This window comes from Rattus norvegicus, chromosome 9 (assembly GCF_021556685.1).
Source record: "Rattus norvegicus strain SHRSP/BbbUtx chromosome 9, alternate assembly SHRSP_T2T, whole genome shotgun sequence".
NCBI classification, from domain to species: domain Eukaryota; kingdom Metazoa; phylum Chordata; class Mammalia; order Rodentia; family Muridae; genus Rattus; species Rattus norvegicus.
In genome coordinates, this window is record NC_141542.1 from 14,653,229 (window position 1) to 14,679,608 (window position 26,380).

Sequence of the window (26,380 nt, forward strand, 5' to 3'; positions counted from 1 at the left end):
GGTGTTTCAAATACAGATGCTTCATCAATTCTGACAAACTTTAAAAAATAATGAGGACCTGAAGACCCTGATTTAGTAGCTCTCCTGATTTAGTAGCTCTGTTCCAGGAACCAGGGGGCCATAAATCCTTCTGGGTCCCCTTATCTCCTGGAGCCATAAAACAGTCCTGTGACTTGGGTGCATCCCCCTTTGACATCCCCATCCCCTGGGCTCACAGCCTTTGCCTTTAAATGCTCTTTCTCCCAGCCTCTCAGGGGTCGACACCTCTGTCTCCTGCGGGATCCCTGTCGGCCAGAGATCTCTGTAATATGTCTCCTTAATAAACCTCGCCTTTATTTATTACATCCAAAATGGTCTTTCTGTGTCTGGGGTCCGAGATTTCCCAAGACTTGAGTAAGGGTCTCTCTGCATGCGATCTTTCAGTACAACCACTCGGAAGAGGGGGTGGATAAGGGATAACATTTGAAATGCAAGTACGTAAAATATCCAAGAAAAATAAAATTAAAAGAAAACAAAACACCCCCCAAATGTTAGTGACTATAAGATGCTTGATTTATACAAGTTTTAAAAAAAAAGGAAGAAGAAGGAGGAGGAGGAGGAGGAGGAGGAGGAGGAGGAGGAGAAGAAGAAGAAGAAAGAAAGAAAGAAAGAAAGAAAGAAAGAAAGAAAGAAAGAAAGAAAATCACCTACAAACTCGCATACTTGCAAATCTTTTAGAGGCATTGTGTTTTGTTTTGTTTTTAATTCAGAATTCCTCTTCCCAAATAACTCTAACTTGCTTAAAGTTGACAATAAAGTAGCCAGGATACCGCTGAGCCTTGAAAGAATTACAAAATTGAGACTGTACATTTGAGATTGTGAAAGCAGCCAGTCACAAAAGAACCTGAGTGACTGTACTTGCAGGAAATGTGGAGAATTGACAAATCTATTTCCAGTTTTAAAGAGTCATAGATGAGTCATGTGGGGGATGGAAGGACTCAGAAGGTAGATGAAGACCACAGGATTTCTTTGAGAAGTGATGACAGTATTTTAACATGGAAGGAGGCAAAAACCTGTGAACATACTGAAAATCCCTCAACTAATACATTTTGATCATATTCTTTTCCTCCCCCAAATACTCCCAGATTATCTTCAAAGTACTTTTATTTCCTTGTCTTAAAAACAAAACAAAACCAAAATGTAAAAGTACAGATTCAATTAAGCAAAGTGAAGTCATCTTTTTTTTTTTCAATTTCTTTTTTTTTTTTTATTAACTTGAGTATTTCTTATATACATTTCGAGTGTTATTCCCTTTCCCGGTTTCCGGGCAAACATCCCCCTCCCCCTTCCCCTTCCTTATGGGTGTTCCCCTCCCAACCCTCCCCCCATTGCTGCCCTCCCCCCATAGACTAGTTCACTGGGGGTTCAGTCTTAGCAGGACCCAGGGCTTCCCCTTCCACTGGTGCTCTTACTAGGATATTCATTGCTACCTATGGGGTCAGAGTCCACGGTCAGTCCATGTATAGTCTTTAGGTAGTGGCTTAGTCCCTGGAAGCTCTGGTTGCTTGGCATTGTTGTACTTTTGGGGTCTCGAGCCCCTTCAAGCTCTTCCAGTTCTTTCTCTGATTCCTTCAATAGGGGACCTATTCTCAGTTCAGTGGTTTGCTGCTGGCATTCGCCTCTATATTTGCTGTATTCTGGCTGTGTCTCTCAGGAGCGATCTACATCCGGCTCCTGTCGGTCTGCACTTCTTTGCTTCATCCATCTTGTCTAATTGGGTGGCTGTATATGTATGGGCCACATGTGGGGCAGGCTCTGAATGGGTGTTCCTTCAGTCTCTGTTTTAATCTTTGCCTCTCCCTTCCCTGCCAAGGGTATTCTTTTTCCTCATTTAAAGAAGGAGTGAAGCATTCACATTTTGATCATCCGTCTTGAGTTTCGTTTGTTCTAGGGATCTAGGGTAATTCAAGCATTTGGGCTAATAGCCACTTATCAATGAGTGCATACCATGTATGTCTTTCTGTGATTGGGTTAGCTCACTCAGGATGATATTTTCCAGTTCCAACCATTTGCCTACGAATTTCATAAACTCGTTGTTTTTGATAGCTGAGTAATATTCCATTGTGTAGATGTACCACATTTTCTGTATCCATTCCTCTGTTGAAGGGCATCTGGGTTCTTTCCATTTTCTGGCTATTATAAATAAGGCTGCGATGAACATAGTGGAGCACGTTTCTCTTTTATATGTTGAGGCATCTTTTGGGTATATGCCCAAGAGAGGTATAGCTGGATCCTCAGGCAGTTCAATGTCCAATTTTCTGAGGAACCTCCAGACTGATTTCCAGAATGGTTTTACCAGTCTGCAATCCCACCAACAATGGAGGAGTGTTCCTCTTTCTCCACATCCTCGCCAGCATCTGCTGTCACCTGAGTTTTTGATCTTAGCCATTCTCACTGGTGTGAGGTGAAATCTCAGGGTTGTTTTGATTTGCATTTCCCTTATGACTAAAGATGTTGAACATTTCTTTAGGTGTTTCTCAGCCATTCGGCATTCCTCAGCTGTGAATTCTTTGTTTAGCTCTGAACCCCATTTTTTAATAGGGTTATTTGTTTCCCTGCGGTCTAACTTCTTGAGTTCTTTGTATATTTTGGAAATAAGGCCTCTATCTGTTGTAGGATTGGTAAAGATCTTTTCCCAATCTGTTGGTTGCCATTTTGTCCTAACCAGAGTGTCCTTTGCCTTACAGAAGCTTTGCAGTTTTATGAGATCCCATTTGTCGATTCTTGATCTTAGAGCATAAGCCATTGGTGTTTTGTTCAGGAAATTTTTTCCAGTGCCCATGTGTTCCAGATGCTTCCCTAGTTTTTCTTCTATTAGTTTGAGTGTGTCTGGTTTGATGTGGAGGTCCTTGATCCACTTGGACTTAAGCTTTGTACAGGGTGATAAGGATGGATCGATCTGCATTCTTCTACATGTTGCCCTCCAGTTGAACCAGCACCATTTGCTGAAAATGCTATCTTTTTTCCATTGGATGGTTTTGGCTCCTTTGTCAAAAATCAAGTGACCATAGGTGTGTGGGTTCATTTCTGGGTCTTCAATTCTATTCCATTGGTCTATCTGTCTGTCTCTGTACCAATACCATGCAGTTTTTATCACTATTGCTCTGTAATACTGCTTGAGTTCAGGGATAGTGATTCCCCCTGAAGTCCTTTTATTGTTGAGGATAGCTTTAGCTATCCTGGGTTTTTTGTTATTCCAGATGAATTTGCAAATTGTTCTGTCTAACTCTTTGAAGAATTGGATTGGTATTTTGATGGGGATTGCATTGAATCTGTAGATTGCTTTTGGTAAAATGGCCATTTTTACTATATTAATCCTGCCAATCCATGAGCATGGGAGATCTTTCCATCTTCTGAGGTCTTCTTCAATTTCTTTCCTCAGTGTCTTGAAGTTCTTATTGTACAGATCTTTTACTTGCTTGGTTAAAGTCACACCGAGGTACTTTATATTATTTGGGTCTATTATGAAGGGTGTCGTTTCCCTAATTTCTTTCTCGGCTTGTTTCTCTTTTGTATAGAGGAAGGCAACTGATTTATTTGAGTTAATTTTATACCCAGCCACTTTGCTGAAGTTGTTTATCAGCTTTAGTAGTTCTCTGGTGGAACTTTTGGGATCACTTAAATATACTATCATGTCATCTGCAAATAGTGATATTTTGACCTCTTCTTTTCCGATCTGTATCCCTTTGATCTCCTTTTGTTGTCTGATTGCTCTGGCTAGAACTTCAAGAACTATATTGAATAAGTAGGGAGAGAGTGGGCAGCCTTGTCTAGTCCCTGATTTTAGTGGGATTGCTTCAAGTTTCTCTCCATTTAGTTTAATGTTAGCAACTGTTTTGCTGTATATGGCTTTTACTATGTTTAGGTATGGGCCTTGAATTCCTATTCTTTCCAGGACTTTTATCATGAAGGGGTGTTGAATTTTGTCAAATGCTTTCTCAGCATCTAATGAAATGATCATGTGGTTCTGTTCTTTCAGTTTGTTTATATAATGGATCACGTTGATGGTTTTCCGTATATTAAACCATCCCTGCATGCCTGGGATGAAGCCTACTTGATCATGGTGGATGATTGTTTTGATGTGCTCTTGAATTCGGTTTGCCAGAATTTTATTGAGTATTTTTGCGTCGATATTCATAAGGGAAATTGGTCTGAAGTTCTCTTTCTTTGTTGTGTCTTTGTGTGGTTTAGGTATAAGAGTAATTGTGGCTTCATAGAAGGAATTCGGTAGTGCTCCATCTGTTTCAATTTTGTGGAATAGTTTGGATAATATTGGTATGAGGTCTTCTATGAAGGTTTGATAGAATTCTGCACTAAACCCGTCTGGACCTGGGCTCTTTTTGGTTGGGAGACCTTTAATGACTGCTTCTATTTCCTTAGGAGTTATGGGGTTGTTTAACTGGTTTATCTGTTCCTGATTTAACTTCGATACCTGGTATCTGTCTAGGAAATTGTCCATTTCCTGAAGATTTTCAAATTTTGTTGAATATAGGTTTTTATAGTAAGATCTGATGATTTTTTGAATTTCCTCCGAATCTGTAGTTATGTCTCCCTTTTCATTTCTGATTTTGTTAATTTGGACACACTCTCTGTGTCCTCTCGTTAGTCTGACTAAGGGTTTATCTATCTTGTTGATTTTCTCAAATAACCAACTTTTGGTTCTGTTGATTCTTTCTATGGTCCTTTTTGTTTCTACTTGGTTGATTTCAGCTCTGAGTTTGATTATTTCCTGCCTTCTACTCCTCCTGGGTGTATTTGCTTCTTTTTGTTCTAGAGCTTTTAGGTGTGCTGTCAAGCTGCTGACATATGCTCTTTCCTGTTTCTTTCTGCAGGCACTCAGCGCTATGAGTTTTCCTCTTAGCACAGCTTTCATTGTGTCCCATAAGTTTGAGTATGTTGTATCTTCATTTTCATTAAATTCTAAAAAGTTTTTAATTTCTTTCTTTATTTCTTCCTTGACCAGGTTATCATTGAGTAGAGCATTGTTCATTTTCCACGTATATGTGGGCATTCTTCCCTTATTGTTATTGAAGACCAGTTTTAGGCCGTGGTGGTCCGATAGCACGCATGGGATTATTTCTATCTTTCTGTACCTGTTGAGGCCCGTTTTTTGACCAATTATATGGTCAATTTTGGAGAAAGTACCATGAGGAGCTGAGAAGAAGGTATATCCTTTTGCTTTAGGATAGAATGTTCTATAAATATCCGTTAAGTCCATTTGGCTCATGACTTCTCTTAGTCTGTCTACATCACTGTTTAATTTCTGTTTCCATGATCTGTCCATTGATGAGAGTGGGGTGTTGAAATCTCCCACTATTATTGTGTGAGGTGCAATGTGTGTTTTGAGCTTTAGTAAGGTTTCTTTTACATATGTAGGTGCCCTTTTATTTGGGGCATAGATATTTAGGATTGAGAGTTCATCTTGGTTGATTTTTCCTTTGATGAATATGAAGTGTCCTTCCTTATCTTTTTTGATGACTTTTAGTTGGAAATTGATTTTATTTGATATTAGAATGGCTACTCCAGCTTGCTTCTTCTGACCATTTGCTTGGAAAGTTGTTTTCCAGCCTTTCACTCTGAGATAGTGTCTGTCTTTGTCTCTGAGGTGTGTTTCCTGTAGGCAGCAGAATGCAGGGTCCTCGTTGCGTATCCAGTTTGTTAATCTATGTCTTTTTATTGGGGAGTTGAGGCCATTGATATTGAGAGATATTAAGGAATAGTGATTATTGCTTCCCGTTATATTCATATTTGATGTGAGGTTATGTTTGTGTGCTTTCATTCTCTTTGTTTTGTTGCCAAGACGATTAGTTTCTCTCTTCTTCTAGGGTATAGCTTGCCTCCTTATGTTGGGCTTTACCATTTATTATCCTTTGTAGTGTTGGATTTGTAGAAAGATATTGTGTAAATTTGGTTTTGTCATGGAATATCTTGGTTTCTCCATCAATGTTAATTGAGAGTTTTGCTGGATACAGTAATCTGGGCTGGCATTTGTGTTCTCTTAGGGTCTGTATAACATCAGTCCAGGATCTTCTGGCCTTCATAGTTTCTGGCGAGAAGTCTGGTGTGATTCTGATAGGTCTCCCTTTATATGTTACTTGACCTTTTTCCCTTACTGCTTTTAATATTCTTTCTTTATTTTGTGCGTTTGGTGTTTTGACAATTATGTGACGGGAGGTGTTTCTTTTCTGGTCCAATCTATTTGGAGTTCTGTAGGCTTCCTGTATGTCTATGGGTATCTCTTTTTTTAGGTTAGGGAAGTTTTCTTCTATGATTTTGTTGAAGATATTTACTGGTCCTTTGAGCTGGGAGTCTTCACTCTCTTCTATACCTATTATCCTTAGGTTTGATCTTCTCATTGAGTCCTGGATTTCCTGTATGTTTTGGACCAGTAGCTTTTTTCCGCTTTACATTATCTTTGACAGTTGAGTCAATGATTTCTATGGAATCTTCTGCTCCTGAGATTCTCTCTTCCATCTCTTGTATTCTGTTGGTGAAGCTTGTATCTACAGCTCCTTGTCTCTTCTTTTGGTTTTCTATATCCGGGGTTGTTTACATGTGTTCTTTCTTGATTGCTTCTATTTCCATTTTTAATTCCTTCAACTGTTTGATTGTGTTTTCCTGGAATTCTTTCAGGGATTTTTGCGATTCCTCTCTGTAGGCTTTTACTTGTTTATTAATGTTTTCCTGTGCTTCCCTAAGTGTGTTCAGGTCTTTCCTGAAGTCCTCCAGCATCATGATCAAATATGATTTTGAAACTAGATCTTGCTTTTCTGGTGTGTTTGGATATTCCATGTTTGTTTTGGTGGGAGAATTGGGCTCCGATGATGGCATGTAGTCTTGGTTTCTGTTGCTTGGGTTCCTGCGCTTGCCTCTCGCCATCAGATTATCTCTAGTGTTACTTTGTTCTGCTATTTCTGACAGTGGCTAGACTGTCCTATAAGCATGTGTGTCAGGAGTGCTGTAGACCTGTTTTCCTCTCTTTCAGTCAGTTATGGGGACAGAGTGTTCTGCTTTCGGGCATGTAGTTTTTCCTCTCTACAGGTCTTCAGCTGTTCCTGTGGGCCTGTGTCTTGAGTTCACCAGGCAGCTTTCTTGCAGCAGAAAATTTGGTCTTACCTGTGGTCCCGAGGCTCAGGTTTGCTCGTGGGGTGCTGTCCAGGGGCTCTCTGCAGCGGCAGCAACCAGGAAGACCTGTGCCGCCCCTTCCGGGAGCTTCAGTGCACCAGGGTTCCAGATGGTCTTTGGCTTTTTCCTCTGGCGTCCGAGATGTGTGTGCAGGGAGCAGTCTCTTCTGGTTTCCCAGGCCTGTCTGCCTCTCTGAAGGTTTAGCTCTCCCTCCCACGGGATTTGGGTGCAGAGAACTGTTTATCCGGTCTGTTTCCTTCAGGGTCCGGCGGTGTCTGTGGCAGGGGTCCTGCCGCTCCTGGGCCCTCCCCCACGGGAGCCCAGAGGCCTTATACAGTTTCCTCTTGGGCCAGGGATGTGGGCAGGGGTGAGCAGTGTTGGTGGTCTCTTCCGCTCTGCAGCCTCAGGAGTGCCCACCTGACCAGGCGGTTGGGTCTCTCTCTCACTGGGTCTGGGAGCAGAGAGCTGCTGCGGGCCGGGATCCGCGGGTGTGAAGTCATTCTTAGGTTTCAAACCTGGGACAATGGCTGAGATGTCTATTTAACATATCAAAGCAGATGCTGCCTATTAGGATCTCCACACAACCCTCAATCTTAACTTGTTATAGAGTTCTAATGGGTGCAGACCCTGCTGTACCCTGAACTTTTCAGCCCAGAGGGCTCTTTATACCTTTGGGCCTCCTGCTGCAGTGCCTGTCTTGTCTGTCTCCCCCCACCCCCACCCCCCGTGGACCCCCCCCCACGGTTCCCTGTTTACTCACATGGCAAAACTCAAGCTGGTCTTGTCCTCACTGAACTCTCCCATTTGTTCCTGCCTCTGACTATGCTCTTCTCAATATCTACAATAAATCTCCTCCAACATTTCATTCTCTCTCTCTCTCTCTCTCTCTCTCTCCCTCCTCTTAACCCTCCCTCCCCCCTCTTTTTTCTCTTTCTTTTTTTTATTCATCCATTTTGTATTGGGTCACTATTCTTGAAGATGAAGCCTGTCCTACAGAGTGATTGATACATCCAGTTTCACTCCACTGAAGAAAACTCATTTTCCCAGTTCTAGCAGTTACCAATTTCAAGTAGCTTCTAATTAGGGATGCTACTTTGGGTCTATTTCTCCCCTGTGCTAGGATTTTGGTCTGGCTTAACTTTGTCTTTTGCATGTAGTCAGGGTCATTCTCTTTGAGTGCTTGTGCACCTTCCCTATTGTCTGGAAAATACTTCTTTGTTGGACTCATCGACTATTTCAGTCTCTTTCTACCTCCTTTCCTTCATAGATCACTGAACCTTGAGAGGAGTTGTTTCACAGAGTCATCCTATTTGGGGCCAAATGCTCCAAATCTCTTACTCTTTGCACGTTGTCCACTTGTAGTGTCTCTTAACTACTGTCTACTGCAAGAAGCTTCTCTTGTGAGGGTTGAGTGATGCAGTTGTCTACATCATTAGGAGTCATCCTATTGCTGTGTTCACTTAGCAGAAAAATATAAAGTTTTCCCCTAGTAATCATGACCTATTTTACCTCGGGTTATTGATCATGAACAGTGCCAAATATGGCTTCTATTCTCTTGGAGCAGGCCATAAATTCTATCCAAGCGGTTGGTTATTAGCATAACATATTAGACCAGAAAGTATACCTTGCATTGAGGTTGCTATTATAGCTCACAGAATTTTTAGTGTTCTTTGTATGTATGTCCAATGCTAGTATAGCTGGCTCTTTTGCTAGATCTATTTTCTGCTTTTTGAGAAATCTTCATATTGATTTCCATATTGGTAATTTTTTATCAGCAATGAATACATGTTCACCATTCCTCAAATCCTCACTAAGATCAGTTGTCATTTATTTTATTAATATTGGCTATTCTTAGGGGAGTGAGGGGAAATAGTTTTATACCCACTTTAAAATTGTTTTTTCCCCTCAATGGTCACTCTTTAGTTATAAATATAGTTTGGATGATAACCCTCTTTTAAACGTATAATCAATCAGTCAGGATATTTTTCTATTCTGCAGGCTGACATTTGAATAATGATGATCTTTGCTGTACAGAAAATTTTCAACTTCACTAGATTAAATTTATTAATAATTGGTTTTAATCACATTCCTGTTTAAAAACTATTTTCTTCTTTGATGAATTCAAGCCTCTCTCCCACTTAAACTTTTACCAAACTGAGGAAGATTTCAGCAGATGGAAAGATCTCCCATGCTCATGGATTGGCAGGATTAATATTGTAAAAATGGCCATTTTACCAAAAGCGAAAAACAGATTCAATGCAATCCCCATCAAAAGACCAATCCAATTCTTCAAAGAGTTAGACAAAACAATTTGCAAATTCATCTGGAATAACAAAAAAAACCAGGATAGCTAAAACTATCCTCAACAATAAAAGGGCTTCCCGGGGAATCAGTATCCCTGAACTCAAGCAGTATTACAGAGCAATAGTGATAAAAACTGCATGGTATTGGTACAGAGACAGACAGATAGTCCAGTGGAATAGAATTGAAGACCCAGAAATAAACTCACACACCTATGGTCACTTGATTTTTGACAAAGGAGCCAAAACTATCCAATGGAAAAAAGATAGCATTTTCAGCAAATGGTGCTGGTTCAACTGGAGGTCAGCATGTAGAAGAATGCAGATCGATCCATTCTTATCACCCTGTACAAAACTTAAGTCCAAGTGGATCAATGACCTCCACATCAAACCAGATACACTCAAACTAATAGAAGAAAAAGCAGGGAAGCTTCTCGAAGACATGGGCACTGGAGAAAATTTCCTGAACAAAACACCAATGGCTTATGCTCTAAGATCAATAATTGACAAATGGGATCTCATAAAACTGCAAAGCTTCTGTAAGGCAAAGGACACTGTGGTTAGGAAAAAAACGGCAACCAACAGATTGGGAAAAGATCTTTACCAATCCTACAACAGATAGAGGCCTTATATCCAAAATATACAAAGAATTCCAGAAGTTAGACTGCAGGGATACAAATAACCCTATTAAAAAATGGGGTTCAGAGCTAAACAAAGAATTCACAGCTGAGGAATGCCGAATGGCTGAGAAACACATGAAGAAATGTTCAACATCTTTAGTCATAAGGGAAATGCAAATCAAAACAACCCCGAGATTTCACCTCACACCAGTGAGAATGGCTAAGACCAAGAACTCAGGTGACAGCAGATGTTGGCGAGGATGTGGATAAAGAGAAACACTCCTCCATTGTTGGTGGGATTGCAGACTGGTACAACCATTCTGGAAATCAGTCTGGACGTTCCTTAGAAAATTGGACATTGAACTACCTGAGGACCCAGCTATACCTCTCTTCGGCATACACCCAAAAGATGCCCCAACATATAACAAAGACACGTGCTCCACTATGTTCATAGCAGCCTTATTTATAATAGCCAGAAGTTGGAAAGAACCCAGATGCCCTTCAACAGAGGAATGGATACAGAAAATGTGGTACATCTACACAATTGAATATTACTCAGCTATCAAAAACAATGACTTTATGAAATTCATAGGCAAATGGATTTAACTGGAAAATATCATCCTGAGTGAGCGAACCCAATCACAGAAAAACACACATGGTATGCACTCATTGATAAGTGGCTATTAGCCCAAATGCTTGAATTACCCTAGATGTACAGAACCCATGAATCTCAAGAAGGATGACCAAAATGCGAATGCTTCACTCCTTCTTCAAAAGGGAACAAGAATACCCTTGGGAGGGAATAGGGAGGCAAAGTTTAGAACAGAGGCAGAAGGAACACCCATTCAGAGCCTGCCCTACATGTGGTCCATACATATACAGCCACCAAACTAGATAAGATGGATAAGGCAAAGAAGTGTAGGCAGACAGGAACCGGATGTAGATTTCTCCCGAGAGACACAGCCAGAATACAGTAAATACATAGGCGAATGCCATCTTAAACCACTGAACTGAGAACGGGACCCCGGTTGAAGGAATCATAGAAAGAACTGAAAGAGCTTGAAGGGTATTCAGACCCCATATGAAAAACAATGCCAACCAACAAGAGCTTCCAGGGACTAAACCAGTACTCAAAGACTATTCGTGGACTGACCTTGGGCTCCAACCTCATAGGTAGAAATGAATAGCCTAGTAAGAACACCAGTGGAAGGGGAAGCTCTTGGTCCTGCCAAGACTGAACCACCAGCGAACTGGATGGTAGGGGGGATGGTGGTAATGGGGGGAGGATGGGGAGGGGAAGAACCATAAGAAGGGGAGGGTAAGGAGTTAGGGGGATGTTGGCCCAGAAACCGGGAAAGGGGATAACAGTCAAATTGTAAATAAGAAATACCCAAGTTAATAAAGATGAAATATATATATATATATATATATATATATATATATATATACATATATACATATACATGAAATGAAAAGAAAAAAGAAATTCACGCATTTTTTACATTTTCCAGTTTAGTGTAATAAAGTTTTTTAAACTATTTCTTTATGATTCTCTGAATTTCCTCAGTGTCTGTTGTAATGGCCCCCTTTCACATCTCTAATTTTCCTAATTTTGATTCTCTTTCTTTTTTTTTGTTTTCTTTTTTTTTGTATTAACTTGAGTATTTCTTATATACATTTCGAATGTTATTCCCTTTCCCGGTTTCCGGGCAAACATCCCCTCCCCCCTCCCCTTCCTTATGGGTGTTCCCCTCCCAACCCTCCCCCCATTGCCGCCCTCCCCCCATAGACTAGTTCACTGGGGGTTCAGTCTTAGCAGGACCCAGGGCTTCCCCTTCCACTGGTGCTCTTACTAGGATATTCATTGCTACCTATGGGGTCAGAGTCCAGGGTTAGTCCATGTATAGTCTTTAGGTAGTGGCTTAGTCCCTGGAAGCTCTGGTTGCTTGGCATTGTTGTACTTTTGGGGTCTCGAGCCCCTTCAGGCTCTTCCAGTTCTTTCTCTGATTCCTTCAATAGGGGACCTATTCTCAGTTCAGTGGTTTGCTGCTGGCATTCGCCTCTGTATTTGCTGTATTCTGGCTGTGTCTCTCAGGAGCGATCTATATCCGGCTCCTGTCGGTCTGCACTTCTTTGCTTCATCCATCTTGTCTAATGGTTGTACCAGTCTGCAATCCCACCAACAATGGAGGAGTGTTCCTCTTTCTCCGCATCCTCGCCAGCATCTGCTGTAACCTGAGTTTTTGATCTTAGCCATTCTCACTGGTGTGAGGTGAAATCAAGTTTCTCTCCATTTAGTTTAATGTTAGCAACTGGTTTGCTGTATATGGCTGTTACTATGTTTAGGTATGGGCCTTGAATTCCTACTCTTTCCAGGACTTTTGTCATGAAGGGGTGTTGAATTTTGTCAAATGCTTTTTCAGCATCTAATGAAATGATCATGTTGGTTTTGTTCTTTCAGTTTGTTTATATAATGGATCACGTTGATGGTTTTCCGTATATTAAACCATCCCTGCATGCCTGGGATGAAGCCTACTTGATCATGGTGGATGATTGTTTTGATGTGCTCTTGAATTCGGTTTGCCAGAATTTTATTGAGTATTTTTGTGTCGATATTCTTATGGGAAATTGGTCTGAAGTTCTCTTTCTTTGTTGGGTCTTTGTGTGGTTTAGGTATAAGAGTAATTGTGGCTTCATAGAAGGAATTTGGGAGTGATCCATCTGTTTCAATTTTGTGGAATAGTTTGGATAATATTGGTATGAGGTCTTCTATGAAGGTTTGATAGAATTCTGCCCTAAACAAGTCTGGACCTGGGCTCTTTTTGGTTGGGAGACCTTTAATGACTGCTTCTATTTCCTTAGGAGTTATGGGGTTGTTTAACTGGTTTATCTGTTCCTGATTTAACTTCGGTACCTGGTATCTGTCTAGGAAATTGTCCATTTCCTGTAGATTTTCAAGTTTTGTTGAATATAGGCTTTTATAGTAAGATCTGATGATTTTTTGAATTTCCTCTGAATCTGTATTTATGTCTCCCTTTTCATTTCTGATTTTGTTAATTTGGACACACTCTCTGTGTCCTCTCGTTAGTCTGGCTAAGGGTTTATCTATCTTGTTGATTTTCTCAAAGAACCAACTTTTGGTTCTGTTGATTCTTTCTATGGTCCTTTTTGTTTCTACTTGATTGATTTCGGCTCTGTGTTTGATTATGTCCTGCCTTCTACTCCTCCTGGGTATATTTGCTTCTTTTTGTACTAGAGCTTTTAGGTGTGCTGTCAAGCTGCTGACATATGCTCTTTCCTGTTTCTTTCTGCAGGCACTCAGCGCTATGAGTTTTCCTCTTAGCACAGCTTTCATTGTGTCCCATGAGTTTGGGTATGTTGTACCTTCATTTTCATTAAATTCTAAAAAGTTTTTAATGTCTTTCTTTATTTCTTCCTTGACCAGGTTATTATTGAGTAGAGCATTGTTCAATTTCCACGTATATGTGGGCATTCTTCCCTTATTTTTATTGAAGACCAGTTTTAGGCCGTGGTGGTCTGATAGCACGCATGGGATTATTTCTATCTTTCTGTACTTGTTGAGGCCCGTTTTTTGACCAATTGTATGATCAATTTTGGAGAAAGTACCATGAGGAGCTGAGAAGAAGGTATATCTTTTTGCTTTAGGATAGAATGTTCTATAAACATCCGTTAAGTCCATTTGGCTCATGACTTCTCTTAGTCTGTCTATGTCTCTGTTTAATTTCTGTTTCCATGATCTGTCCATTGATGAGAGTGGGGTGTTGAAATCTCCCACTATTATTGTGTGAGGTGCAATGTGTGTTTTGAGCTTTAGTAAGGTTTCTTTTACGTATGTAGGTGCCCTTGTATTTGGGGCATAGATATTTAGGAGTGAGAGTTCATCTTGGTGGATTTTTCCTTTGATGAACATGAAGTGTCCTTCCTTATCTTTTTTGATGACTTTTAGTTGAAAATTGATTTTATTTGATATTAGAATGGCTACTCCAGCATACTTCTTCTGACCATTTGATTGGAAAGTTGTTTTCCAGCCTTTCACTCTGAGGTAGTGTCTGTCATTGTCTCTGAGGTGTGTTTCCTGTAGGCAGCAGAATGCAGGGTCCTCGTTGTGTATCCAGTTTGTTAACCTATGTCTTTTTATTGGGGAGTTGTGGCCATTGATGTTGAGAGATGTTAAGGATTAGTGATTATTGCTTCCTGTTATATTCATATTTGGATGTGAGGTTATGTTTGTGTGCTTTTCTTCTCTTTGTTTTGTTGCCAAGACGATTAGTTCCTTGCTTCTTCTAGGGTATAGCTTGCCTCCTTATGTTGGGCTTTACCATTCATTACCCTTTGTAGTGCTGGATTTGTAGAAAGATACTGTGTAAATTTGGTTTTGTCATGGAATATCTTGGATTCTCCATCTATGTTAATTGAGAGTTTTGCAGGATACAGTAACCTGGGCTGACATTTGTGTTCTCTTAGGGTCTGTATGACATCTGTCCAGGATCTTCTGGCTTTCATAGTTTCTGGCGAAAAGTCTGGTGTAATTCTGATAGGTCTGCGTTTATATGTTACTTTACCTTTTTCCCTTACTGCTTTTAATATTCTTTCTTTATTTTGTGCGTTTGGTGTTTTGACTATTATGGGACGGGAAGTGTTTCTTTTCTGGTCCAATCTATTTGGAGTTCTGTAGGCTTCTTGTATGCCTATGGTTATCTCTTTTTTTTAGGTTAGGGAAGTTTTCTTCTATGATTTTGTTGAAGATATTTACTGGTCCTTTGAGCTGGGAGTCTTCACTCTCTTCTATACCTATTATCCTTAGGTTTGATCTTCTCATTTAGTCCTGGATTTCCTTTATGTTTTGGACCAGTAGCTTTTTCTGCTTTACATTATCTTTGACAGTTGAGTCAATGATTTCTATGGAATCTTCTGCTCCTGAGATTTTCTCTTCCATCTCTTGTATTCTGTTGGTGAAGCTCGTATCTACAGCTCCTTGTCTCTTCTTTTGGTTTTCTATATCCAGGGTTGTTTCCATGTGTTCTTTCTTGATTGCTTCTATTTCCATTGTTAATTCCTTCAACTGTTTGATTGTGTTTTCCTGCAATTCTTTCAGGGATTTTTGCGATTCCTCTCTGTAGGCTTCTACTTGTTTATTAATGTTTTCCTTTGTTTCTCTAAGGGAATTCTTCACATCTTTCTTGAAGTCCTCCAGCATCATGATCAAATATGGTTTTGAAACTAGATCTTGCTTTTATGGTGTGTTTGGATATTCTGTGTTTGCTTTGGTGGGAGAATTGGGCTCTGATGATGCCAGGTAGTCTTGGTTTCTGTTGCTGGGTTCCAGCGTTTGCCTCTCGCCATCAGCTTATCTCTAGTGTTAGTTTGTTCTGCTATTTCTGACAGTGGCTAGACTGTCCTATAAGCCTGTGTGTCAGGAGTGCTGTATACCTGTTTTCCTGTTTTCTTTCAGCCAGTTATGGGGACAGAGTGTTCTGCTTTCGGGCGTGTAGTTTTTCCTCTCTACAGGTTTTCAGCTGTTCCTGCGGGCCTGTGTCTTGCGTTCACCAGGCAGGTCACTTGCAGCAGAAAAGTTGGTCTTACCTGTGGTCCCGAGGCTCAAGTTCGCTCGCGGGCTGCTGCCCACGAGCTCTCTGGGGCGGCAGCAACCAGGAAGATCTGTGCCGCCCTTTCCGGTAGCTTCCGTGCACCAGGGTTCCAGATGGCGTTTGGTGTTTTCCTCTGGCATCCAAGATGTGTGCAGAGTGCAGACTCTTTTGGTTTCCCAGGCATGTCTGCCTCTCTGAAGGTTTAGCTCTCCCTCCCACGGGATTTGGGTGCACAGAACTGTTTATCCAGTCTGTTTCCTTCAGGTTCCAGTGGTGTCTCAGGCGCAGGGGTCCTGCCGGTCCTGGGCCCTCCCCTACGGGAACCCAGAGGCCTTATACAGTTTCCTCTTGGGCCAGGGATGTAGGCAGGGGTGGGCAGTGTTGGTGGTCTCTTCCGCTCTGCAGCCTCAGGAGTGCCCACCTGACCAGATGGTGGGGTCTCTCTCTCACGGGGTCTGGGAGCAGAGAGCTTCTGCGGGCCGGGATCCGCGGGTGTGGGACTCCCGGTAAACACAGGACATGCCTGGTCCTAGAGGAATTCTGCCTCTGCGTGTCCCGAGTTCATCAGGCAGGTCTTTTGTAGCAGTAAAGTTGGTCTTACCTATGGTCCCGAGGCTCAAGTTTGCTCGCGGGCTGCTGCCCACGAACTTTCTGCGGTGGCAGCAACCAGGAAGATCCGCGCCGCCGTTTCCAGGAGCTTCAGTGCACCAGGGTTGCAGATGGCGTTTGGTGTTTTCCTCTGGCGTCCGAGATGTGTGTGCAGAGTGCAGTCTCTTCTGGTTTCCCAGGCGTGTCTGCCTCTCTGAAGGTTTAGCTCTCCCTCCCACCGGATTTGGGTGCAGAGAACTGTTTATCCGGTCTGTTTCCTTCAGGTTCCGGTGGTCTTGATTTTCTTTCTTTTCTGGCTAATTTGCCTAAAAGTCTGTCAGGACTATTAATTTTTTAAATGAAATAGTTCTTAATTTCACTTACTTTTAGCGTATTGCTTTTTTTGTTTATTTCTATCTTATTAGTTTGATCTCTGTGTTTGATTATTTCTTTCTGTCTGTACTTTTGGGGTAATGCTTCTGCTTGTTTTTTTTTAAAGTGTTCATGTGTATCATTAACTTATTAATATGAAATCATTCCAAGAGTTTTTGTGCAGACATGCAGAAAGTCAGAATGACCTAGATAGATAGTCTGCATGCTCTAAGAAAATCAGATGTCAGCCCAGAATACCTAGTAAAACTATCAAACATAATGAAAGGTTAAAGAAAAAACATTTCACAGTAGGGACAAATATCAGCAATTTCTCTCCACCAATTCATTTCTACACACGGCATTAGTTATAGACCAAAAGAAGGCACAATGAGTAAATAATCCCAAAACACGTAGGCAAAAGATGATTAAAAAGTGAGTCAGGAACACAAAAACAACAGGAATTAATAAATACTCCTTAATAATAACTGTTAATATTTTTAATTTCTTAATAAAAAGATACAGAATAAGAGATTTGATTAGAAAGCAGGATCCTGCTCCCTGGAAGAAGCACACTTGTCCATCAAGGACAGGTACCATCTTAGAGTTAAAGAATAGAGAAATGTACTCAAGGGAATGAGGACAAGAAGCAAGCAGGCTAACTACTAGATATCTGACAAATATACTTCCAACAAAAACTAATTAGAAGATATAAGGGAGGAAGCTAAATACTCATTAAAGGAAAAAACTACAAACAGGATGTTACAGTTTTAAACATTTCTGTACCAAATGTAAGGGCACCCCCTTTCATAATACAAACACTACCCTATCCAAAATTATATGTCGAGCATCACACAGGTATAGTGACTTCAGGACCTACTTCTAACCAATAAGCAGGTCACCCTGACAAAAGCTAAACAGAAAAACTCTGGAGTTAATTACATCATACATTGAATGGAGCTAATGGAACTCTTACAATGTTTTACCCAATCATTAAACATTAAATTTTATTTTGGCAGTTAATGACATTTTCTCCAAAACTAAACACAGTACTAGGAGAAAAAGTAAGTCTTCATGAACATAGGAAAATTGAAATAACATCTGACATCTCATCTTGTTAATGCAATTTTATAATTAACAGTTTCTTGTTTATCTTGGTTATCTTCCAAATACATGAGACAGAGACTATAAGGTTTATTTGATAAACTTTACAGAACATTATCTGAGTAGTTATTAATCAATCTAATCCTCTAAGCTAATCTGGCTACCTCTCAGGGAAGATTCCCAAGATACTTGCATTTTAGTATTGATTTGGCTCTCTCTGCTCTGGGCACTTTTCCAGGTATTTCTAGGACTCTCTCTTTGTGTTGACGTTTCTTTAACCCCTTTATTTACTCCTTTCCACTCACTGGAATCGGAAGTCCACCCCTGTTCTCTCCCCTGCTCAGCCATTGGCTGATCAGTTTTCATTGACAAATCAGAGAATAAATGGGGAGCAAAATGTATATAACAGCGAGACAGGAGATATTGGAATAAGCATTACAACGCCATGTCTGGATTACAAGAAGTTACGGGAGCAGAGAAATTAACATTTGAATAATACAAGGCTAATCTTTATACAATGCACAAAACATTATGCCTATGCCATCAGACTACCATGTATTAAATATGGATATCAACAATAGATATATCAAAAATTATACAATCTCATGTATAAAAACTGGTTCAAAACAGAATCCAAGAAAGAAGTAAAAAAGCTTTAGAACTGAATGAAAATATGACATACCAAATCTGTGGGAAACAATGACAGTATATTTAGCAGGAAAGTTGTTAGGCTAATTAAATGGTACAATTTAAATGCATTATTTATATGATGTCCAAACTACACCCAAATGACGTTTTTATAAAAAAATAAGTAATGAAAATGTGGTAGAACACACTTCCAGCTTTTAGGAAGTGGAAGCATAGGAGGAGTTCAAGGCCAGGCTAAACTACATAGCCTCAGCTAAATGATCTTTGTCCACAAAAAGAAAAGACAAGTAGGGAAAAGACAGTAAAACCAAGGCCTTCAGATGATGGCTGAAGGAGAATGTAACAGGGAAAAGAGTCACAGAGATTCCAAGGTGTGGGTAAGGAAATATTTACTGAAGGGATGGGGTGTTGTTTCTAGTACAGGACTTTCCTCTTTATTCTGTATACTAGAATGGGGAAAAAACAGTTCACTATCTCTATTTGTAAATAATGTTTTATTTGAATACAGTCATGCCTAACTACTTAGTGTGATGTGACTGATTTCACAGTAAATAGACAACTTTGCAAAGTTACCATATGATTGATCAGTAAATCATAACATATTTTTCATATGCTGCTGCAAAAGATATACATCTGGTCTTTATTATTAAGTTTAAAGTGTACCACAAAAACCATGTGCTAGAAACAATCATCCCACATTCATGCATGAATCCTATTTAGAAGGGTCCTTGAAAAGTAAATAGGATTGGGTGAGAATACATAAGGTAAGAACTAGAATATTTCCTGTTCTTCTCTGTATGATACCTCTGCCTCAGAGGGCACAGGGTTCTCTATTCTTCACTTCTTGATAAATTACCTAGTCTAGGCTATTTTGTAATAGGAAGAGAAATCAAACTAAAACCCTGCTATGTAGAGGGTGCCACCACTGAAGGTTTTCAGGATAACCATGTTTACCAGCCAGTAAGTGCATCTGAATGGACAGAACCAAGGGAGCACATTGTCCTATTGCACATTCTTTTATCTTACCTGTCTCCAGAATTCCACTGTCTTTTAGAGAAGCAGGAGATAGGGCTATATACTCAACCCAGGAGTTTTGGGCCATTTCTCTTAAGATTTTGAGAGCAGTAACAACACATGCAGTACCAAGTTTTAAAAATCTTAAGATTTTTAACACTTCTTTCTTTGCACACTCCTCCATGTCTGATACAGTTCCTAGTAATCAACAAATATTTAATGAGTAAATGGCCATCATCACTAGTTACTAGAACAATATCAGTATTTCTTTCCATCTTTTTATAGAATTCAAAGCCTCCTATTACCTGTTCATAGAACCTTTTGGCTTTCTAACTAGAACATGTTTCCAGAAGCTACTAGCCATCACCAATATCCCCCTAAAGTCTCAAAAGACATAAGTGTAGTGCACTGTTCTCCTTCCCTTGAACAGAGGCCCTCAAGAAGAATGTTTCTGTCACTTTCCTCCCACATTGAGAATTAATTCAGCCTGCATGCTCTTTCCTCTAGAGGACAAAAGTCCAACCCTGATTTAAAACATATATGTGGCCAATACTATCAAAAGTAAACTTATTAATCATAATACAATATGGCAACACTGAGGAGTGATTTCCTGAAGAAAGCCACAGCATTCATGCCAAGATGTTCTTGTGTCTCCAGGATGGGGTCAAAGTGGGTGGATTCCTGTGCTGCCAGTTAACCTTGGATCAGGGAATTTACTAGTCTGAAGGAGGATCTTCAGAAGAGACTGTCAGAAAAGGAAGACGGTGCATCTGTTCTGCTTAACATCTTACAGACCCATACTGCTTGTGCTTAAACACTAACTGTAAGTAATTAAAGATAGCATATAGCACTGACTTTACTTAGTCCTTTAAATGAAATGCCATTAAACACTGAATAGAAAATATGCTGTTAGGCTGAAGAGATGGCTCAGCCATTAAAGGCTAGGCTAACAACTGAAAATGTAAGAAAATAGATTACACATTTTGAAAGATGAATGGGATTGTTGGCTCTTCAATTGACAAGGGCAAATTTCAAATGATGTTGGCTAACAAGAAAAATGTTATTTTTCTTTAAAAGAAGTTGTTTAGAGTAATTTTCTTTTATGTTTGAGTGCTTTACCTGTGTCCACAGAAGCCAGAAGAGGGCATGGGTCCTGTGATTGGATTTACCAATTCTTGTAAGCCATTTCAAGTGTGAAATAGTTGCATGCAGTGTATGACATCCGCAAAGAGACACCAGGACACAGGACTTTCTACTACAGGGTAATTAATTGGCTTGATGATCTTGTACAGGTGTTATACAGGTAACCACATCAGCTCTGATTCTTGCACCAGCTGTTTCATTTCCAGAAGTCAACATTTTATAGCTGTCCTCTATATCTGCTGGCTCATACACTCTTTTTCTATTTTGTGGAGTCGTTTCCATAGCAATTGGATAGTTCTTCTCTGAACTTGTGCTAAAATTCTGCAGTGAGTCCATCTGATCTTTGGCACTGGTTATTTGGGACATATATTATTTTTATTATTTTCTTCAGTCTCATCACTAATTTATGGATCTGTTTAGCTCACTTGTTTTTTATTGGTTTAATTTTGATATGTCAAGTGTTTCTAGAAATTCATCTGTTTCTTTCAGACATTTCAGATTAGTGGAAAAGAGACTTTTAAAATAGGTTCTTATAATTTTCTTAATTACATTTATATGTTATAATATTTCCTTTTTCATTTCTCATTTTATTATTTGGGTCTGTAAAAACACACATGCACTTAGGCTTTCATTCAGGGCTTTCTATTTGTGAGTTTTTTTACTTTTCTTAGATTAACATAGAGTTTGCCAAAATATATTCAAATATAACTTTTAATTTAATGGATTCTTTGGAAACTTTTTTGCTTCCATTTCATTAACTTTTGACCTCTTTTCATCTACTGGTTTGGGGTTTGGTTTGCTCAAGTCTTTTGGATGTATCATTACGTTATTGATTACTGATGTCTGGATTAGTTTTTCATTAAGCATTCAAAGCTGTAATATTTCATTGTGTTCAGATAGAATGCAGGAAGTTATTTCAATTTTCCTGTGTTTGTTGAAAGTTGCTTTTTGTTCTAATATATGGTGAATATTGGAGAGATTTCTTTGTCTCGTTGAGGAGAAAGTATAATTTTAATGTTTAGGTAGATGTGCTATAAGATATATTTTGTCCTTTTGCGTTATGATTTCATTCAGTTCCAATGTTTCTCTGTTTAGTTTGAGTCTGGACCACCTCTCAGTTTTTGATAATTGGGTACTAAAGTCATCCAATGTCATTGTGGTGATTAATCTGTAGATTTAGATCTAATAGACAGTATTTGTTTTATGAAATTGTGTTTAGTGCAGTTATGGTTATAAATATTTACAGATTTTCTTTTCTAGAGGCCCCTTACTTGATCAATGGGCTGTCAGGAGTGACTGAATATTTGAGGACTTTTACCATCTTTTCCCCTGGCTTCTAGCTGCTTGTTTCAACTGTCGAAAGCTGTATACCATTTCTGTTCTCTCATTTATTGGCGTCTGGTTGGTGGCCCACAGTTTGTTGTGTGGTAGAGGAAGTAAATAGAGCTGTTGGAGGGGTGAGTGTCACTTTAGTTCATCACTGTGACCATGAAGGAATCAGTTGTAATCAATGCTCACTAAATACATATGCCAGGTTGTTAGAACCTATTGATTTATCTCCTTTACATTCACCCTCAATACATAGCTGTTCAATTAATGATATCACTCTGATATGGGATAAAGAGTCTAAAGTGACACTTTGAGTGTGAAAATAGTTGCATGCAGTGTAGGACATCTCCACACAGTTACTAGGACACAGGGACTTCTGCTACAGGGCAATTGTGACTTGCGAGTCAACAAAGAAAACCTCTTTTAGAAAGGAGGTGGTAGAAGACATATCAGCCATGGAGGAATTACAGTATCAAAAGATGAGTTAAGCTTTAATTTCCTGGCTAAAGCAAGTTTGGAAGTTGCCAGAAGATATCTAGTAAGCTCAGTTTGATCTGAGGTAGCCAAGAACAACATCAAGGAACATAATTTGCTTTCTTCATGCAAGTATGTATGTATGTGTATATATATATGTATGTATATATATATATATATATATATATATATATATCATGGGATGATGTGAGTATAAATAAATATATACATAGTTTCTTCATCTAGACTTTTGTTCTGTCCTTTCTTCATATGTGTGTATCAATGAATATATTCTGGAAAGAAAGGGAAAAAGCCAGCATTTGTAACTATTTAGTCTGTGTTGGGTCTGTCTTTCTCTCTCTATTTCTTTTTAAATTTTATTTTTCTTGGATATTTTATGTATTTACATTCCAAAGGTTATCCCCTTTCCCTCTCTCCCATACCTCCTCCCCCTGCTTCTATGAGCATGCTCCCTCTCCTACCCACCCACTTCAACCTCAGAGCCCTGGTTCCATGTTTTTAATCTAACAGTACTGATTAGAGGTAATTAGCATGACTCACATTTTATAGATATAGAACAGAAATCTCTAAGAAGGTCCCACTGGGTACCTGAGACCATGTAGCCAGTATTTTAGTTTCTCCATTACTGAACCCAAGTCTTTTTACTTGCCAACAGAACAGGACCCAAGTAACTAAGACTAGCTCTTGTGGTAGAAGAAAAACAAAGATTCTTTAGACTCGTGTTTTGAAATGTCTTTTTAAACTCACTCAGGTTTTAAGCTTCTTTTTATCACAGTCAAGGGGAGATTGGGAATTAGTTTACTTAGTGAATCCTGGTGGTTAATAATTTTTTTAGTTTGGCACACCTTAGCATCACGAGTCTTAAAAGGTAAATGAGGTCATGTATGTAAGCCTCATGTGCCGGGTTTGAGTAACTTTATAAGGGCTGCACTCATCTAGGCACAGGGTGCTTTGAGCAAAAGGCTGAATGTGTCAGCTTTTCAGTTATTTTTCGTTTTGAACATAAGCATGGCGATACTCTTGTTTTTCCCAGTTTAAACTCTATCAGAGTAGAGAGGAAGAAGACCAAGTAGCATGGAAACTTTGCAACAAAGCCAGGGCCTGCACATAGTGGGGAACCAGGTGGTCTTAGAGAGGGAGGAGCAGTGTGTTTGCCTCTGTGCATTTCTCTAAACAGCCTTGAGTCTGAAAGTACTTAAGGTAGTGGAGATTTATAGACCAGTGATCACTAAACAGTGAGACTTACTTCCTCATTGGCCAGATGCCAAAGTTTGTTTCTTGTAGTCCTGACTCTGTTGATCAAAGCTCTAGCTGATCTCGTTGATTGCAGAGCATTTGAGATTGATTGCTAAAGGTTGGGTACATTTGGCATAGTAGAATTTGAGCCTCTGTGCTTGCCATATACCAGACATACTTTCTTCCTTCCTCTAAATGTACCTTTATACTCACCGAACACTGGGCAGTCCAGCTTTTAGATTGCTGACAACTAGAGTTTGAAGGTAAGAACACAGCTTATCTAAAACATTTGGCATAACTTGTTGGTGTATGTTCTTAGTTCTCAGACATACAGGTGCTAATGTGTAAGTGGTGTAACTCAAGTCAGAAAGATCCTAAGTCTTAAGAAACCTAAGAAAAATAATAATAAAAAAAATCTGAAGCTAACATTGGCTGTGTTCAACTTAGAAATTCATGCAGACACCTTTCCACAATACCATCTCTTTGTGCATACTGTACTTTTCCCTCACAAAGACTCCCCTCCTGTCAGCCATCTACACTGCTCTGGCTATGACTCTTTCTTCACCACACTGGACCCTCTTTCGTCTAAGTCTGTGGACACCATTCAAGCTAGGCCTATAAAAGGAACTGGACCAGGTCTCCTGCTTAGGGAAGTTACTTATATAAGCAAGTAACCATAGCACTGTGGCATAAGATCTGGGAAGTTCTCATGTAAATTTAGATCCTCTTGCAGCTGAGGGTGGAGGACAGTTATGATTTCAAATCGTGTCTGGAGGACAGTGTGAGGACCTGTCTCAGAAAACAAGATGAAAGGTTAACTCTATGGAAAAGACTAGAGATTGTTTCACAAAGGAGGCCACAGGGACCTGGCCTCAGAGGACGAAAAGGAGCCTGCCTGGGAAAGTCTGTGTGTCTATCTGCCTTACTCTAAAAATAGCAGTGACCACAGCTGAGACCACCTATAAGTAGAAGCCCAAGGAAGCACTCTTTTTCTCTTCTAGCCTGCATGCTGTGGGCTGTCAGATGGCAGGTGTATTTCTACCTGTGTGCTCCTTGACCTTCTATGAGGTTATCAGAAGTAGAAAGTGTCATTCTCAGTATTTGATGTACCCAGTCTGCGAGGCACTGGTGCTCAGTAGCACAGGAAGCTGCTTTCAGTTCTTCCCCTGTGATCTCTGCTTCTGCTCAGCAGCAGAAGTGAGGTTTGTGCACACATCAACTCCAATTCTGGGAACACATTCAAACTTGAGAATCTGATTTCAGCTGGGTGTCTGTGGCTTTTGTATCACTGTAAGATAAGGCATTCAGAAACCTCTATTCCTCCCCAACATTGTCAAGCTGGGCATGGTGCACACTGGGCAAACCTTTACTACAGAACTACACATCAGCCCCCACCTGACTCACTGTACATACTTCCATGGCCTCACTCAGCCCTCAAATCTACCTTTATACCACACAGACTCTATTAATGAGCTGGTCTCTGTCAACTGAAGATGTTCAGTCCTTACCTCAAGGTCATAATTTTAAACTTATTTAAATTCAGTTACTTGTTTGGTCAAGTAACAAAGAAACACTAAGACAAATGAATAATTTTCTTTATTTTCCAATGTTCAATGAAACAGCAGGTCTCTGAGCTTTAACTGATCATGCTATTCTGCTCAGTTTTAAAAAAAATTCCTACAAAAAAGTCCCAGATCAAGGTGTCTGTCAGTATGGTTTCTCAAGGCCTTTTCCTCTGTTTGCAGGCGGCCTTCTTTTACTATGTCAACACATGTTGTTCCCTGTGTACATCCCTTGGTATTTCTCTGTATGTCTAAATCTCTTCTAAGAAGAACCCTAGTATGATAGAATTGGAGCCTCATCTCAACTTAATGACATCTTCAGGGCCCTGTCTCAAACTGACACATTTTAAAGTAAGAAGATTAGAGCTCAACATGTGAATGTGGAGGCACACAGTTCAGTCCATCATATCCACCAATGCTTTTGCAATATTAGTTTATGCAAATAGTTTGCACTTGCTCACAAATTGAGCAGTTTAAAATGATGCAACAAGATGTGGTAGTACGTATCTGGAATCGCAGCATTTTGGAGGCAGAGGCAGAGGCAGAGGCAGAGGCAGAGGCAGAGGCAGAGGCAGAGGCAGAGGCAGAGGCAGTGGCAGAGGCAGAGGCAGAGGCAGAGGCAGAGGCAGAGGCAGAGGCAGAGGCAGAGGCAGAGGCAGAGGCAGAGGCAGAGGCAGAGGCAGAGGCATAAGCATACTTGCAATTTTGTTTAGGAAAACAAAGGATGAATTAATTAACTCAAACTTTTTCCTTTATTCTTATTTTGTTTTGTGCCAGCCTAGGTCTGCTTCTGCCCTTGAGGTATCCAGGTACCATTGTGCACTGAGCAGGACTGAAAAGAACAAAGTTTATTCTGGTAGGTGGATTTCACAGGGTGTCAGTAGGAGTGAATGCAAAGGGATAAATACCCTTCTTTAGTGATGGTTTTCAGTGAAATAGCTCTCTCTTATTGGGCTTATTAAGGGCTATATATACCTCGGTGAGTAGGTAGGAGTTTTCATACTGAGGGTATATTACTGGCTGGTGTTCATATGTTTGGAATGTTCATTTACCTGTGGAGGACTATTTGATTCCTGAACATATCCTTACAGGGAAAGAGGAAGGATAATCTGTAATTTTGCATGACTACCTCAAGGGTGGCAAAAATGGGGATCATAGGGTTCATGTGCACAGGGAATGCACACCCAGAGCAAGGAGGA

At 40.0% G+C, this 26,380-nt stretch overlaps 1 protein-coding gene across 9 annotated transcripts in view; it reads left to right on the forward strand.

Moving 5' to 3' along the window:
- Nucleotides 1–19,952: 19,952 nt before the first annotated feature.
- LOC134480324 (sulfotransferase 1C2A-like) overlaps nucleotides 19,953–26,380 on the forward strand; it is a 31,204-nt gene continuing 24,776 nt past the window's right edge. The window contains exons 1-4 of one of the 9 annotated variants that reach the window (XM_087568470.1): nucleotides 20,135–20,239; nucleotides 20,548–20,678; nucleotides 21,820–22,016; nucleotides 25,959–26,037. The gene's annotated coding sequence lies outside the window, so the exon portion shown is untranslated. Of the gene's footprint in view, nucleotides 20,240–20,547; nucleotides 20,679–21,819; nucleotides 22,017–25,958; nucleotides 26,038–26,380 lie in introns of those variants that run through there. The other 8 variants (XM_087568469.1, XM_087568462.1, XM_087568467.1 and 5 more) reach the window with 8 other exon arrangements.